The 14,731-nt window shown below is 42.2% G+C and overlaps 1 pseudogene; it reads right to left on the reverse strand.

The window, feature by feature from the left end:
- Nucleotides 1-10,602: 10,602 nt before the first annotated feature.
- Nucleotides 10,603-11,531, reverse strand: LOC108286162 (annotated as a pseudogene).
- Between the last annotated feature and the right edge of the window lie 3,200 nt (nt 11,532-14,731).

Consider the following 14,731-nt stretch of genomic DNA (forward strand, 5'->3'; position numbering starts at 1 on the left):
TCAAGTTAAACGCTGCAGAATAAATACAAACTGCCTCCTGTTTTCATAAATAGTCACTGGAACAGAACTACGCCCATTCATTTATGTATTCTCCATGGTTGCCTTTGTTCCTTAACAGCAGCATTGCGTAACTGTGAAAAAGACTGTATGGTCTGAAAGCCTAATCAAATCTGGCCCCTAATCTAGTCTAACTACTTCATTTTACTGATGAGAAAATTAAATACAATCATTTAATTCAGAACATCGCTAAGAAAATCGTCTAATGTATCATCTTTGTTAGTTTACAGAAAGACTTATGTGTATGCAGATTATTAACTGATATAAATAAAACCTGCTTCGTTCGTTTGTTTTCTTGTTTCTATGGTGCAGTTATAGTTCCTGGGAGCCCCACAGAATGTGGTGTTTTATTCTGACACTATGTATATAGCACTTGCACTGTAAAAAGGGAAGTAATTCCCATTAGGAACAGCAAAACCTGAGGCTAAAAAAAGACAGTATAAGCTCATGCCAAAAGCTGAATTTTACTTAATATAAAGAAAGGTGGCAGTATCCAATTTCAGCCGAAAGTAGGAGTGTCAAATTGATGCAGAAACTGCTGTCCTCCGGAGATTGACGACCTGAATGAACCTAGAGGTAATTTTTTATTCTCATGAGATGGCTTGCTTAGATATTTCCGGGAAGCAGCAGTAGGTCTTAGGAAAGGTTAGAATGTTGTTGTTTCCTAGTAACTACTTGCAGAGGTTGATAGGAGTCAAAGAGACCAAACAAAAAGCAGGAATAGGGTGGGTCTGTGGCATTTAATAGTGGCTATGGAAGATATCAGTGGATTTTCCAGAAAGGGAAATATTTCATGGTTGAAGCTTTGATTTGCTTCTATTATTTTCACATTCATTCCCTAATGCAATATGAATATCACAAATAGAAGCCACTTCTGGACTCCCATTAGTAAAGCTTAGCTTCAACTTAAAACTTCAAAAAGAGTTAGATGCATACCTCTTCTAGCAGTGGCATCAGGCAGGCAGAGAAAAAGAAAATAGCATTTCCCTTTTATAGAAACCAGTTCTATTTTCTTCTCTCCTATAAGGAGTAGCATTAACCCTAAATTGCACACGATGTTTAAAAGATGCAGAAATAACTAATAGTCTTTGTTCTCAGAGCCTTCATATGTGATCCCTATAGTGTTGTCCTACAGTCACCTAATTCAGAATCACTAGGTGTGTATGTTTATATGAAGATTTCTGGTCCCTGTACCAGGCATTGTGATTCAGCACTTACATGTATCACACCCAGGCATATATATTTTCAATAAGTTTCCCATGTGATTCTAATACATATGAGAGTTTGGGAACCATAGGTCTACTGAAGAGGAAGCCGTTATGGGAAAGGGGTCCTGATCCAGACCGCAAGAGAGCTTCTTGCATCTGGCACAAGAAAGAATTCAAGCAAAGTCCATAGACTACAATGAAAGCAAGTTTATTAAGAAAGTAAAGGAATAAAGAATGGCAACTCCATAGGCAAAGCAGCAGCATGGGCTACTAGACTGCATATACTTAGAGTTATCTCTTGATTATATGCTAAACAAAGGGTGGGTTATTAATGAGTTTTCTGGGAAAGGGGTGGGCAATTCCCAGAACTGAGGGCTCCTCCCCTTTTTAGACCATATAGGGTAAGTTTCTGATGTAGCTATGGCATTTGTAAACTGTCATGACACTGGTGGGAGTGTCTGTGAGTATGCCAATACTTTATAATTAGTGTAGAATGAGCAGTGAGGATGACCAGAGGTCACTTTTGTCGCCATCTTGATTTTAGTGGGTCTTGGTTAGCTTCTTTACTGCATCTTATTTTATCAGCGAGGTCTTTGTTACCTGTATCTTGTGCTGACTTCCTATCTCCTGTGACTAAGAACACCTAATCTCCTGGAATGCAGCCCAGTATGTCTCCCTTATTTTACCCAGCCCCTATTCAAGATGGAGCAGCTCTGGTTCAAATGCTTCTGACAGAACTAACAGGAAATCTTTTAGCTCTGCCACACTCTAGCACTGCGACTTTGAACAATTTATTTAAAAATGAGTACAATCTAAGAGTTAGCCAACAAGATTAATAAATCTTGAGAATTAAGAGAGCAGAGCCCAAGGTGTGATAGTAGCGTAAGGTATAATTACCTGGAAGACATTAGCACGCTGAACATCAATGGCTAGACTGCTTGAAAATGGTGTTGTGCCGAAAGTATCATGTTTGACTACATTGCCTTAAAAATTAATGTACTCAAGGCAAAACATTTTAATTTTATAAAATGTTAGCTTAGCTTTCCATTTTGTGTAGTCTCTTCCCTTTATCCTGTAAATTTGATAGGATAGACTAACGTCTAATACATATTTTCCTGAGAATGAATAAAATCTCAGAAATAACCAATTTGCCAGGGTTTCGTGCTAGTCTTCCCTGCTCAATATATTCTGCACAATTAAAATGTCTTAGGGGCAGAGCTTGAGTTACCCCAGATGAGAAACCATCTAAACATTTGCATACTGCTACAGACTAAATTAATGAATATTTTACTCTCATCAGCTGCTTCATAATCCTTCTCGTGCCTAAAAGCCATGAGATTACAAAGTCTAATTTCACTTTCTTTGGGGCTTTTTATACCCTGTATATAATACCCAAATCCCTCTGGTATTTTACTGACAAAACAAAAGGCAGCAAAAGAAGCTGTAACTGAAGTCACTGCTACTAAATAAATCCCAAGCCTGTTCATTTGCCATTTTCTGCTAAACTGTACAGTTCAAAACTGGGCTTACACTCTTGATGCCATAATAGTTCCTGGGACCAAGGAAATAAGTAGCCACTAAAAATAGCATAGGTATGGTGGAAATCAATACCCTCTCACATTCAGCTAAAAAAAGATTGATTAGAAGATAAATCTGAGCATATTAATAATTATATAACATGTATTGATTAATTGACCTTAAGTACCTTTAATACATCATCTCATTTAATCCTCACAATTCTATGAAGTAGGTGTCGTTATCCCCATTTCACAAATGAGAAAAGTGAGAAAGAGCTTAAAGTTACAATGAATGTCACAGTACATGTGGTACTGAACGTCACCAGTCAGGTAGCCAACCTAGTTTTACTTGACTCCAAATATCACGTTTCTAACTATTACAACAAAACAGACCTAACAGTTTTTATGTCTCTATCTCTGATAGAATTTTTTGATTCTTGTTTGAATTGAATCAGATATCTCTGTTAGTCATTATCATTTTTCTTTACTATGGATTATCCCAATTAAAGGGACTGTATCTTTAAGGAATGTAGTGAGGCACTGGGCAAATATTTGTTGAATGAATGAATGAATAGAATACTTCAGTACTTGGAAGACTTGCTAGGTCTTTAAACCCCAAATCCTCTTCTTTTCTGCAAACAACCAACAGCATTATTCTTATATCAGCTGTTCACATTAACAGTTCTTCACATAACTGTTAATTTAGCCTGATTAGTAATTACAGAAATATAATTTACAGATTATTTTTTTAGTTGTAATGTTAAAGTATAGTCCACAAGACTACCCCCACTTCTGACACCATTTCAAGCTTAGGATCTCTAAGACCATACTTAGGTTTAATAATGCAGTAGAAAGACTCACAGAACTCTCTATATGCGGTTATACTTATGATGAGAGTTTAGGATGCAGGTTAGGTTAGGTTAAAAGGCTTATATTCTGATTCTGACTAAAGAATCCTGTCATGAATTCCTCAAATCTTGTTGGGAATTTCCAAATTGTTGACATACTAATTAATATATAACCTACTAACACTGAAAAGAACACTAATTTATTTCTGAGTCATGAACTTTTACTGATTGTCTTGCATGTAGAACATTATAGCTTGTATGTTGTAATCTGTAGCCAATGATTATAACTTCTGTATTACACACCACAATGAAAAGGACAACTCTGGCATGAGGGGTTCTCATTCCTTCTTCTAAACTTTCCTGTAAAAGCCTTGCAACCAGTAGTGGACTCTGGAATATACCCAACTTTGTGGGTATGTTTTCCCAAGTCAGTCCTCACAACTGGCTTCCAATAAACCTTTGTCAAATTATTTCTGCCTCCACAGCCTTAATTTTGGTTGACATGACTCAAAACTTCCATCATAAATTACACTGTTAGACTGTCTGGCACAGCCTAAATTCCCAAACAAGACACTCCTATCAGGCATGACATTGCAAGAACATAGAGCTTACCTCCCAGAAGCTGTGGGCAAAGGCCAGATCTCTCTTTGGAAAAGGTTAAATCCCTTATCCCACAAAGAATGTAAACAAATCCAAGGTTTTTTTCAAAAACATTCTTTTCACTTGCATTTTGATATACTTTCCAAAGTAGGAGATCTAGAAGTCCAGTTAAAGCTCCAGGGTCAGGATGTGAATGTGAACATCATCTTCTTTGCATGCTGTTATTTCAGTGTCTCTACAAGTGTAAGCATAGATTAGCATCAAACTACAGTAGAGACCAACCAGCAATTATAGCTAATTCATGTGACCAAATTAGGGAATGTAAATAAGAAGAAAGATTTTAGTGTCCTTAATTTAGCATCCAGCACAATAACTAGACTTTGAAGCCAGGCCTATACTGCATTGTTATTCCAAAAATCAGTCCTCATCTTAATTCCATCATCTTTTCCTACAGCCCATTCTAGAATCCTTGATCTTCATTTTTTTGACTACCAAGAAGATAAATATATAGACCAGGTGCCGTGACTCACATCTGTAATCCCAGCACTTTGAGAGGCCAAGGTGAGGAAATCACCTGAGCCCAAGGATTTGAGACCAGACTGGGCAACACAGGGAGACTCCATCTCAAGAAAAAATGCAAAAATTATCTGGTCATGTTGGTGCCCACTTGTAGTCCTAGCTACTGGGGAAGCTGAGGCAGGAGGATTCCTTGATCTCAGAAGGTCAAGGGTAAAGTGAGAGTGAGTCATGATAATGCCACTATACTCCAACCTGGGCAATAGAATGAGAACCTGTCTCAAATAAGTAAATACATGATTTATCCATCTGGATCTCCAAGTTTCAGTTGCATTCTGACTACAGCTGATCTTTGAACAATGTGAAGTTAGGCATGCTGACCTTCCATACAGTCAAAAATTCTCATACAACTTTTGACCCCCCCAAAACTTAACTACCAATTGCTTACTGTTGACAGAAAGTCTTGCCGAAAACATGAACAGTTGATTAACACATATTTTGTATGTTCCATGTATTATATGCTATATTTTTATAATAAAGCAATGTAAAGGATAGAAAAGGTTATTAAGGAAATCATAAGGAAGAGAAAATACATTTACTGTTCATTAAGTGGAAGTGGATCTTCAGCAAGGCCTTGATCCTTATCATCTTCATGTTGAGTAGCGTGAGGAAAAGGAAGAAAGAAGGGGTTGGTCTTGATACCTCAGAGATAGCAGAAGTAAAAAGAAATCCACATATAAGTGGACCTGCAGAGTTTAAACACATGTTGTTCAATGATCAACTGTATTAGCAAAGCTACTGAAGTTTCAAAGGCCTAAGACTTTTCATTGAAAGCACTTAAAGCAGGGACCGTTTTAGCTGTGTATTTTGAAAAAGTGGTGTGCTCTCCCAATAAAAGGCTACTTTGTTGTTACTTTTGGTCCCTAGGAGAAATGGGAGTCCTTTTCAGACAGCATGGGAGACACATGAGTCCTTCAGAGTCCCCTTCTCTACCTCTGAGGGTGCAATGAGGGCGTGAAGCACTTTGGGAAGTGTCCAGGCACACAGGTACACTTGTGACAGAGCAGAGCTTCATCCTGGGGGTGTGCTCCTTGTCATCATGAGCCATGTCTGAACGAATTAATCACATTCCATATGCAAACATGTCCTCTGTTTGACTGTCTTGTTGTTTTAAATCAGAGCAGCATTGACAATGATTTAACTTGATAGCCATGAATAATTTAATTCTATGTAATAACGTGTGGGCATGTGGAGGAGGCAGCGTTGGATGAGAAGGAGGGAGAATGGACGTGTGAATTAGGGAAAGGTGTCTCTTCCTTGGGAGCATGGACGGGTTTAAAGCCAACCTCATACTACTAAGTATTTGGCTGGACACTACCAGTTGTGTGTGAAGCCTGTGTGTGTGAGTGTGTGTGTGTGTGTGTGGGTGTGTGTGTGTTTCTGTCTCCAGACCTGAGCAACAAATACTTCTTCCTGTGGTAGCATGTTACTCAGAAACTTGGATAACCCCCAGCCCTCCTAAAAACACCATACATGTATGTTTTAAGACATTTATCTTGATGATTGGTAAGAGGGTGGTGAATGAAACCAGCTAATTTCCCATTTACCAATGAGGCCTGTTGAGCAATGCTCAAGAGGGTTCTTGACTCTGACTTTCTAGCAGGAGCTCCTAAGTTAATCAAGCCTTTTCAAGAGCTTCAAGTAAAAAGGCAAGATATCTCAGGTTAGACCCAATGTTAAAATTTGAACCAGGCAAATTCTCATTAGAGACAAGGGACCAAAGGCTGTGTCAATGGAATCTAATGCCTTTTCATGTTGACTTCAATACAGTAAAGCTCTTGTAAAGCCATTGAACTGTAACATTGGGCCTGGGGGAGGCAGTGCACCCTCTGAAATTAGAGGTCCAAATATTTGGATTTCATTTCCAGCCCTGTGCCAGTCAGTCAGCCACTAACTTTCAAATGACAAGTCTTAGATGGGTGACTTTCTGTCTCTGTTTTTCAATTTCTGCACAGGGATTTCTGTGGGCCTTAAGGCCCACTGGGAACCGATCCCTTTTCCAGCTCATTGCCTGGTTTGTTGAGTATACTTGTCAATATGGACTTTCATACATCTATGGTTTTGGATTATCTCTGCTACTTCTTCTAGAAATTAACAGAGAAAATTGACAGTTGATTGACGAGAATGAGAATCCGTTCTAAAAAATTCAAATATAACTGAATCCTTTATTACTAAAAGAATGCTCAACTCAAGTGGACACAGATCACTCATTTTGACTTCATTAGCTATGGCACTGTGAGACAACTTTTTGAAAATACACAGCTAAAACTTTCCAAGTTTTAAGTGCCAGACCAGTTTTTCAGAATACACAGCTAAAACGGTCCCTGTCTTAAGTGCTTTTAGCACTTAAGACAGGGACCGTTTTAGCTGTGTATTTTGAAAAAGTTGTGTGCTCTCCAAATAAAAAGCTACTTTTGTTGTTACCTTTGGTTCCCAGGAGAAATGAGAGTCCTTTTCAGACAGCATGGGAGACACATGGGTCCTTCGGAGTCCTCTTGACTGCCTCTGAGGGTGCAATGAGGGCGTGAGGCACTTTAGGAGGTGTCCAGACACACAGGTAGGCTTGCTACACGGCAGAGCTTCCTCCTGGTGGTGTAGGCCCTGTCATCATGAGCCATATCTGAACGAATTAATAACATTTCATATGCAAGCATGCTCTCTGTTTGACTGTGCTATTGTATTTAATCAGAGCAGCATAGACAATGATTGAACGTGACAGCCATGAATAATTTCGTTCTATGTAATAACATGTGGGCTTGAGGAGGAGGCAACTTTGGATGAGAAGGAGGGAGAATGGACGTGTGAATTAGGGAAAGGTGTCTCTCCCTTTGGAGCAAAGATGGGTTCAAAGCCCACCTCATACTACTAAGTATTTGGCTGGACACTACCAGATGTGTGTGAAGCCTGTGTGTGTGAGTGTGTGTGTCTGTCGGTTTGTCTGTGTTTCTGTCTCCAGACCTGAGCAGGAAATCCTTCTTCCTGTGGTAGCATGTTACTCCGAACCTTGGATAACCCACAACCCTACTAAAAACACAATACATGTATGTTTCAAGACATGTATCTTGATGATTGGTGAGAGGGTGGTGATTCAAACCAGGTCATTTCCCATTTACCAATGAGGCCTGCTCAGCTTTGCTCAAGAGGGCTCTTGACTCTTACTTTGTAGCAGGAGCTACTAAGTAAATCAAGCATTTTCAAGAGTTTCAGGTGGAAAGGAAAGATACCACTGGTTAGACACAAAGCCAAAATTTCAATCAGGCAAATTCTCATTAGAGACAAGGGATCAAAGACAGTGCTGATGGAATCTAATGACTTTGATGTTGCCTTCAATCCAGTAAAGCTCTTGTGAAGCCATTTAACTGTAACATTGGGTGTGGGGGATGCAGTGCACCCTCTGAAATTAGAGGTTTGAAGGTTTGGATGATTTCCAGATCTGTGCCAGACAGCCAGCCACTCAATTTCAAGTGACAAGCCTTAGTAATAAAGGATTCAGTTATATTTGAATTCTTTAGAATGGATTCTCATTCTTGTCAATCAACTGTCAATTTTCTTAATTCGTGGCTATCAAGTTCAACCACTGTCAATGCTGCTCTGATTAAAAACAACAGCACAGTCAAACAGAGAACATAGTTCCAAATGAAATGTGATTAATTCGTTCAGGCATGGCTCATGATGACAAGGACCACACCATCACGATGGAACTCTGCTCTCTAGCTAGCAATCTTGTGCGTCTGAACGCCTCCCAAAGTGCTTCACGCCCTCATTGCACTCTCAGAGGCAGACTAGAGGACTCTGAAGGACTCATGTGTCTCCCATGCTGACTGGAAAGAACTCCCATTTCTCCCGGGGACCAAAAGTAACAACCAAAGTAGCTTTCCATTTGGAGAGTGCACAACTTTTTCAAAATACACAGCTAAAACGCACAACTTTTTCAAAATACACAGCTAAAATGGTCCCTGCTTTAGGTGCTAAAGCAGGGACCGTTTTAGCTGGGTATTCTGAAAAATGTGTCTAGCACTTAAAGCTCGGACAGTTTTAGCTGCGTATTTTCAAAAAGTTGTCTCTCAGTGCCATAGCTAATGAATGAGTGATCTGTGTCCACTTGAGTTGAGCATTCTTTTAGTAATAAAGGATTCAGTTATATTTGAATTCTTTAGAATGGATTCTCAATCTTGTCAATTAACTGTCAATTTTCTCTGGTAATTTCTAGGAGAGGTAACACAGTTAATCCGAAACCATAGGTGTATGAAAGTCCAGATTGACAAGAATACTCAAAAACCAGGAACAGAGCTGGAAAAGGGATTGTTTCCCAGTGGGCCTTATGGCTCACAGCAATCCCTGTGCAGAAATCGAGAAACAGAGACAGAAAGTCACCCGCCTAAGGCTTGTCACTTGAAAGTTAGTGGCTGACTGACTGGCACAGGGCTGGAAATAAAATCCAAATCTGCAGATCTCTCTTTCAGAGGGTGCACTGCATCCCACAGGCCCAATGTTAAAGTTAAATGGCTTCACAAGAGCATGACTGGATTGAAGCCAACATCAAAAGACATTAGATTCCATCGGCACCGTCTTTGGTCCCTTGTCTCTAATGAGAATTTGCCCGGTTCAAATTTTAACATTGGGTCTAACCTGAGATATCTTGCCTTTCTACCTGAAACTGTTGAAAAGGCTTGATTCACTTAGGAGCTCCTGCTACAAAGTAAGAGTCAAGAACCCTCTTGAGCAAAGCTGAGCAGGCCTCAGTGGTACATGGGAAATGAGCTAGTTTCAATCACCAAGCTCTCACCAATCATCAACATAAATGTCTTAAAACATATGTGTATTGCGTTTTTAGGAGGGCTGGGGATTATCCAAGGTTCGGAGTAACATGCTACCACAGGAAGAAGCATCTGCTGCTCAGATCTGGAGACAGAAACACAGACACACCCTCACTCACACACACAAACACACACACACACTCACACACACAGGCTTCACACACAACTGGTAGTGTCCAGCCAAATACTTAGTAGTATGAAGTGGGCTTTGAACCCATCCATGCTCCAAAGGGAGAGACAACTTTCCCTAATTCACACGTCCATTCTCCCTCCTTCTAATCCAATGCTGCCTCCTCCTCAAGCCCACACGTTATTACGTAGAATGAAATGATTCATGGCTATCAAGTTAAAGCATTGTGGATGCTGCTCTGATTCAAAACAACAGCACAGTCAAATGGAGAACATGCTTGCATATGAAATGTGATTAATTCGTTCAGACATGGCTCATGATGACAAGGAGCACACCGCCAGGATGAAGCTCTGCTCTGTAGCAAGCCTACCTGTGTGTCTGGACACCTCCCAAAGTGCTTCACGCCCTCATTGCACCCTCAGAGGCAAAGAAGGGGACTCTGAAAGACTCATGTGTCTCCCATACTGTCTGAAAAAGGACTCCCATTTCTCCTGGGGACCAAAAGTAACAACAAAAGTAGCTTTTTATTTGGAGAGCACACAACTTTTTCAAAATACACAGCTAAAACTGTCCCTGCTTTAAGTGCTAAATATCTCTATCACGGGTATATGGAGAGAAATGAAGGTGAGGGTATTCACAAATGGGAAAAAAAGAAAGATGAAAATATTTTTTTCTTTTTTTTTTTGGTGTTAAATACATTTATTGTAAACAGACACAAAAATAGGTTCTCTAGGCCATTCACATTCACATTAAAACCAAAAGTTGCAAACTACAACAATGCATATAATTATACAAATGACAGCTCTGTGATGTTTACAGGATTGCTGTCCATGCAAGGTGATCAGAGGCATTATTTATGAAGCCTTAAGATCCACAAGTGCTGTTACTACCAAACCTCTGACTAACACTGTGAAGTAAGCGTTTTGGAAGGCAGGTCCATGAGTTGGCTAACATTTCTTTAAAACAAATAACTGCTTCTAAACTTAGCCATATAAGAGATTTTGGTTGAACTGAAAATATTAGTATTTCATTACTGTGTGCAGCTCTGTGATGGACAAGCAGGTTGTTGGCACATCCACCAAAAACAATTATTCTCCTTCATCACTGACACAAGCTGTGTGCCATAACCTTGGTTTTTCAGCATATGGATGATTAAACTGTATCCATTCATTTTTACTGATGCAGTAAGTCCAGGCATCACTTAGTGGCTGTTTATCAGTGGTAAATCCTCCAAGGAGAAACAGATGATCTGAAGAAACTGGTGTTAGTGAGTGCCAAGATCGGCCAACTGGGCATATGCCTTGTGGAATTAATTCATTCCACTCCCATGTATCCAGATTAAGATAGTGAAGATCATTCATTCTAGCATCTCAGCATCTGCCTCCAAACACAAAGCCTTTGTTTCAGATAGTTGTGCAGGCATGGGCAGCACGATGTGAAGGTGCCTTACCAGTAGTTATAGGCTGGCTCCAGGTAAAAGTTTCAGTTTCTAAAATATGTACATGATCATTCCATCCTCTTGGATGACTGGAATTCCAAAAAGATATTTCATCTTTTATTTTTTTTGACTTTGGACAAATTTATTAGCCAAAACTCTGGGGAATTGCTAAGGATAGGCTGTGTTTTGCTACAATAAAAAAAACACAGTTCCAAAAATTGCAGGGCTTAACACAGGAAAGGTTAGTGTTCATTTGCATAAAGGGTGATGCTGCTCTGGGAGACTCTCCTCGATGCCGTGACTCAGGGCTCGTGCCTGCCTCTATCTCATGGCTGTACATCATGGCCTTCTCCATGGTCACCCAGTCAATGAAGAGAAACTGGATGCTTGTGTGAGTCCCTCCTTGCGGCTTGGAAGTTTATCTTTCTTTCCTATTTGATTGGACACAACTAATCCTGCAGACCTGGGTGCTGGGCGCCTTCGTCTGCAAGTTCACCCACTACTTCTTCACCGTGTCCATGCTGGTCAGCATCTCCACGCTGGCCGCGATGTCCGTGGACAGCTAAGTGGCCATCTTGCACTTGCGGCGCTCCTCCTCGCTCAGGGTGTCCCGCAACGCGCTGCTGGACGTGGGCTGCATCTGGGCGCTGTCCATCACCATGGCCTCGCCCGTGGCCTACCACCAGGGCCTCCTCTACCCGCGCGCCGGCAACCAGACCTTCTGCTGGGAGCAGTGGCCCGACCCTCACCACAAGAAGACCTACGTGGTGTGCACCTTCGTCTTCGGTTACCTGCTGCCGCTCCTGCGCATTAGCTTCTGCTAAGCCAAGGTGCGGAGCGGGGGCGGGGGGCGGCGGGCGGCGGGCGGGGGGCGGGGCCGTGCCGCGCGAGGGAGGGCCGAGGGGTGGGGATGGGGGATGCTGGGGGTCTCAGGGCCCCGTGGCTCTGCCGGAGCCGTGTCCTCGCCCCGGGCGGTGCTGGGGGAATCTGGGCGGAGAGGTTCCCTGGCCTCTGCTGGAGCATGCCATTGGCTTGCACAAGAAAGTTACTTGGAGTCTGAGACGTGCTGGGGAAAATTTGCGGTTCACTGGGTCTGGTAGAACAAGTTTCTCCTCCCCTCCCTGCCCTTCCTCACCACGGCTGCCCTTCAATGCCCCCAGGTTGCCAGGGCGTTGTGCGGGCGAGGCTGTACCCTTCCCAGCACTGCTCCTTTCCAGTGACTCTAAACCACTTCAGCTGCGTGGGGAAGTGACTCGCCGTGGGGCTGTGGGACTTGAGAGGGCTGGTGGTCACCGGAGCACTGGCCTTTCACGGGAGAGGCGGGTCCCCACCGCCCCACCCGGGCTCCCAGCGGCCGTGGGGGTGACTCGCAGGCGGCCCCTCTCCCCGTGGTGCACAGTTCGCCCTCGCTCCGATCCTTAATGCCTCCCATCCTTAGTGCCTCGCTGTTAAGGATCCTGTGTGAACAAATAGCTTGTGACACCTGTCATCTCCAGAGAGTAGTGATCAAAAACATTTCCCCAGCTGATGCTTATTGGAACCTCTGCCTAGCTCTTCAAGGTCACAAGACTGTAACACATCTAAGACTTCCAGGCAGTGCCCAGAATAATACGCTTCCTGCACTGTGTGAGGTCCTGAGGCACCCAAAATGTAACCTGCAGTATCTTGGGTTGGTGTCTTGTTCTGCTACCACTCAGCAGTGGGCTGATCTCTCCCTGGCCCTTGAAGTCAACCAGTCACTAATATACGCAAACCTCTCCAACAGTGAGCTCCTGGATGAGGGTGCCAAGTTGCTGTACACAACTTTGAAACACCCAAAGTGCCTCCTGCAGAGGTTGTCGTTGGAAAACTGTCACCTTACGGAAGCCATTTGCAAGGACCTGGCTGCCGTTTTGGTTGTCAGCCAGGAGCTGGTGCACCTGTGCTTGGCCAAGAACCCCCTCAGTGATACAGGAGTGAAGTTTCTGTGTGAGGGCTTGAGTTACCCTGAGTGTAAACTACAGACCCTGGTGCTGTGGAACTGTGACATAACCAGCAAAGGCTGCTGTCACCTCGCAAAGCTTCTCCACGAAAAATCAAGCCTAACGAACTTGGATCTCGGGCAGAATGACATAGGAGTTCCTGGAGTGCAGGGCCTATGTGAGGCTTTGAAGAAACAACTGCGTAACTTGAAACGTCTGTGGTTGTGGGGATGTTCCATCCCTCCAACCAGTTGTGAGAACTTCTGCTGTGTCCTCAGCTGCAACCAGACCCTCATCACTCTGGACCTGGGCCAGAATCCCTTAGGGTATAGTGGAGTAAAGTTGCTGTTTGAAACCTTGACACGTGCAAATGGCACCCTCCAGACACTCAGGCTGAAAATAGATGACTTCACTGATGAACTCGATAAGCTGCTGAAAGAAGTAGAAGGCAGCAACCCACAACTGACTATTGACGCTGAGAATCAAGAGCGCTGGAAAAAAAGGTCTTCGTCTGGCTACTTCATTGTCTGAATCCCCCCCCACCAGAGTCATTCATTCTCAATGAAGCCAAGGATTTTCCAGGTGTCGGTTAACTGCCTGTGACTCCCCCTCACCCCACCCCCACTCCTCGGGGAAATGAGTTGATTTCTGGGCTAGATGTTTTAGTCATGGTTCTGCCTCTGTTTTGGGTAGAACGTGCATATGTCGTTGACCTTGTTATGTATGAAATATCTGTATCACGGGTATATGGATAGAAATAAAGGTGAGAGCATTCACAAATGAAAAAAAAAAAAAAAAAAAAAAAAAAAAAGGGCAGTTTCTCTTATGCTGCTTTCACGACAATGAGTGAATCTTACGAGATCTGATGGTTTGATAACTGTCTGGCATTTTCTCTACTTGCACTCACTCCATCCTGTCACCTTGTGAAAAAGATGCCTCCTTCTCCTTCACCATCTGCCATAATTGTAAGTTTCCTGAGGCCTCTCCAGCAATGCAGAACTGAGTCAATCAAANTATAGGGAAATTGACAGCATATTTCTTCAAGTGTGATTTTACTTTCTTCCTGAGCATGGCCATCTGACCTTGTTATTTCTGGGCTTGGCTCTAGACCCAGGACAGCAGATGTTTATGAGCATTCCTTTAAATGAAAGTGCTTAGGTTGTAGCTATGGCTTTGTCTAGAATAGCGATATCAACTGTGAGTGTAGGTCTATCACAAAAAAATATTTTAACTTTCCAGATATAGAAGGATGCTACCTTGCATAGATTTGCTCATTAAATATAAATTGCAAAAATAAAAATAGCACAAAGAACACCTATACTTTGCTTATTGAAAGATTTGCTCACTGAAGAAGGAAAGTTGTCATTTACCTATGTAACAAATCTGCACATGTTCCCCAGAATGTAAAATAAAAAATAAAAATCTTAAAAAAAATTAATATCACACACAGGCTTCACACACAACTGGTAGTGTCCAGCCAAATAATTAGTAGTATGGGGTGGGCTCTGAACCCATCCATGCTCCAAAGGAAGAGACACCTTTCCTAATCCTTACATCCATTCTCCCTCCTTCTCATCCA

The sequence above is a fragment of the Cebus imitator genome, unplaced genomic scaffold (genome assembly GCF_001604975.1).
Source record: "Cebus imitator isolate Cc_AM_T3 unplaced genomic scaffold, Cebus_imitator-1.0 Scaffold314, whole genome shotgun sequence".
Lineage (NCBI taxonomy): Eukaryota > Metazoa > Chordata > Mammalia > Primates > Cebidae > Cebus > Cebus imitator.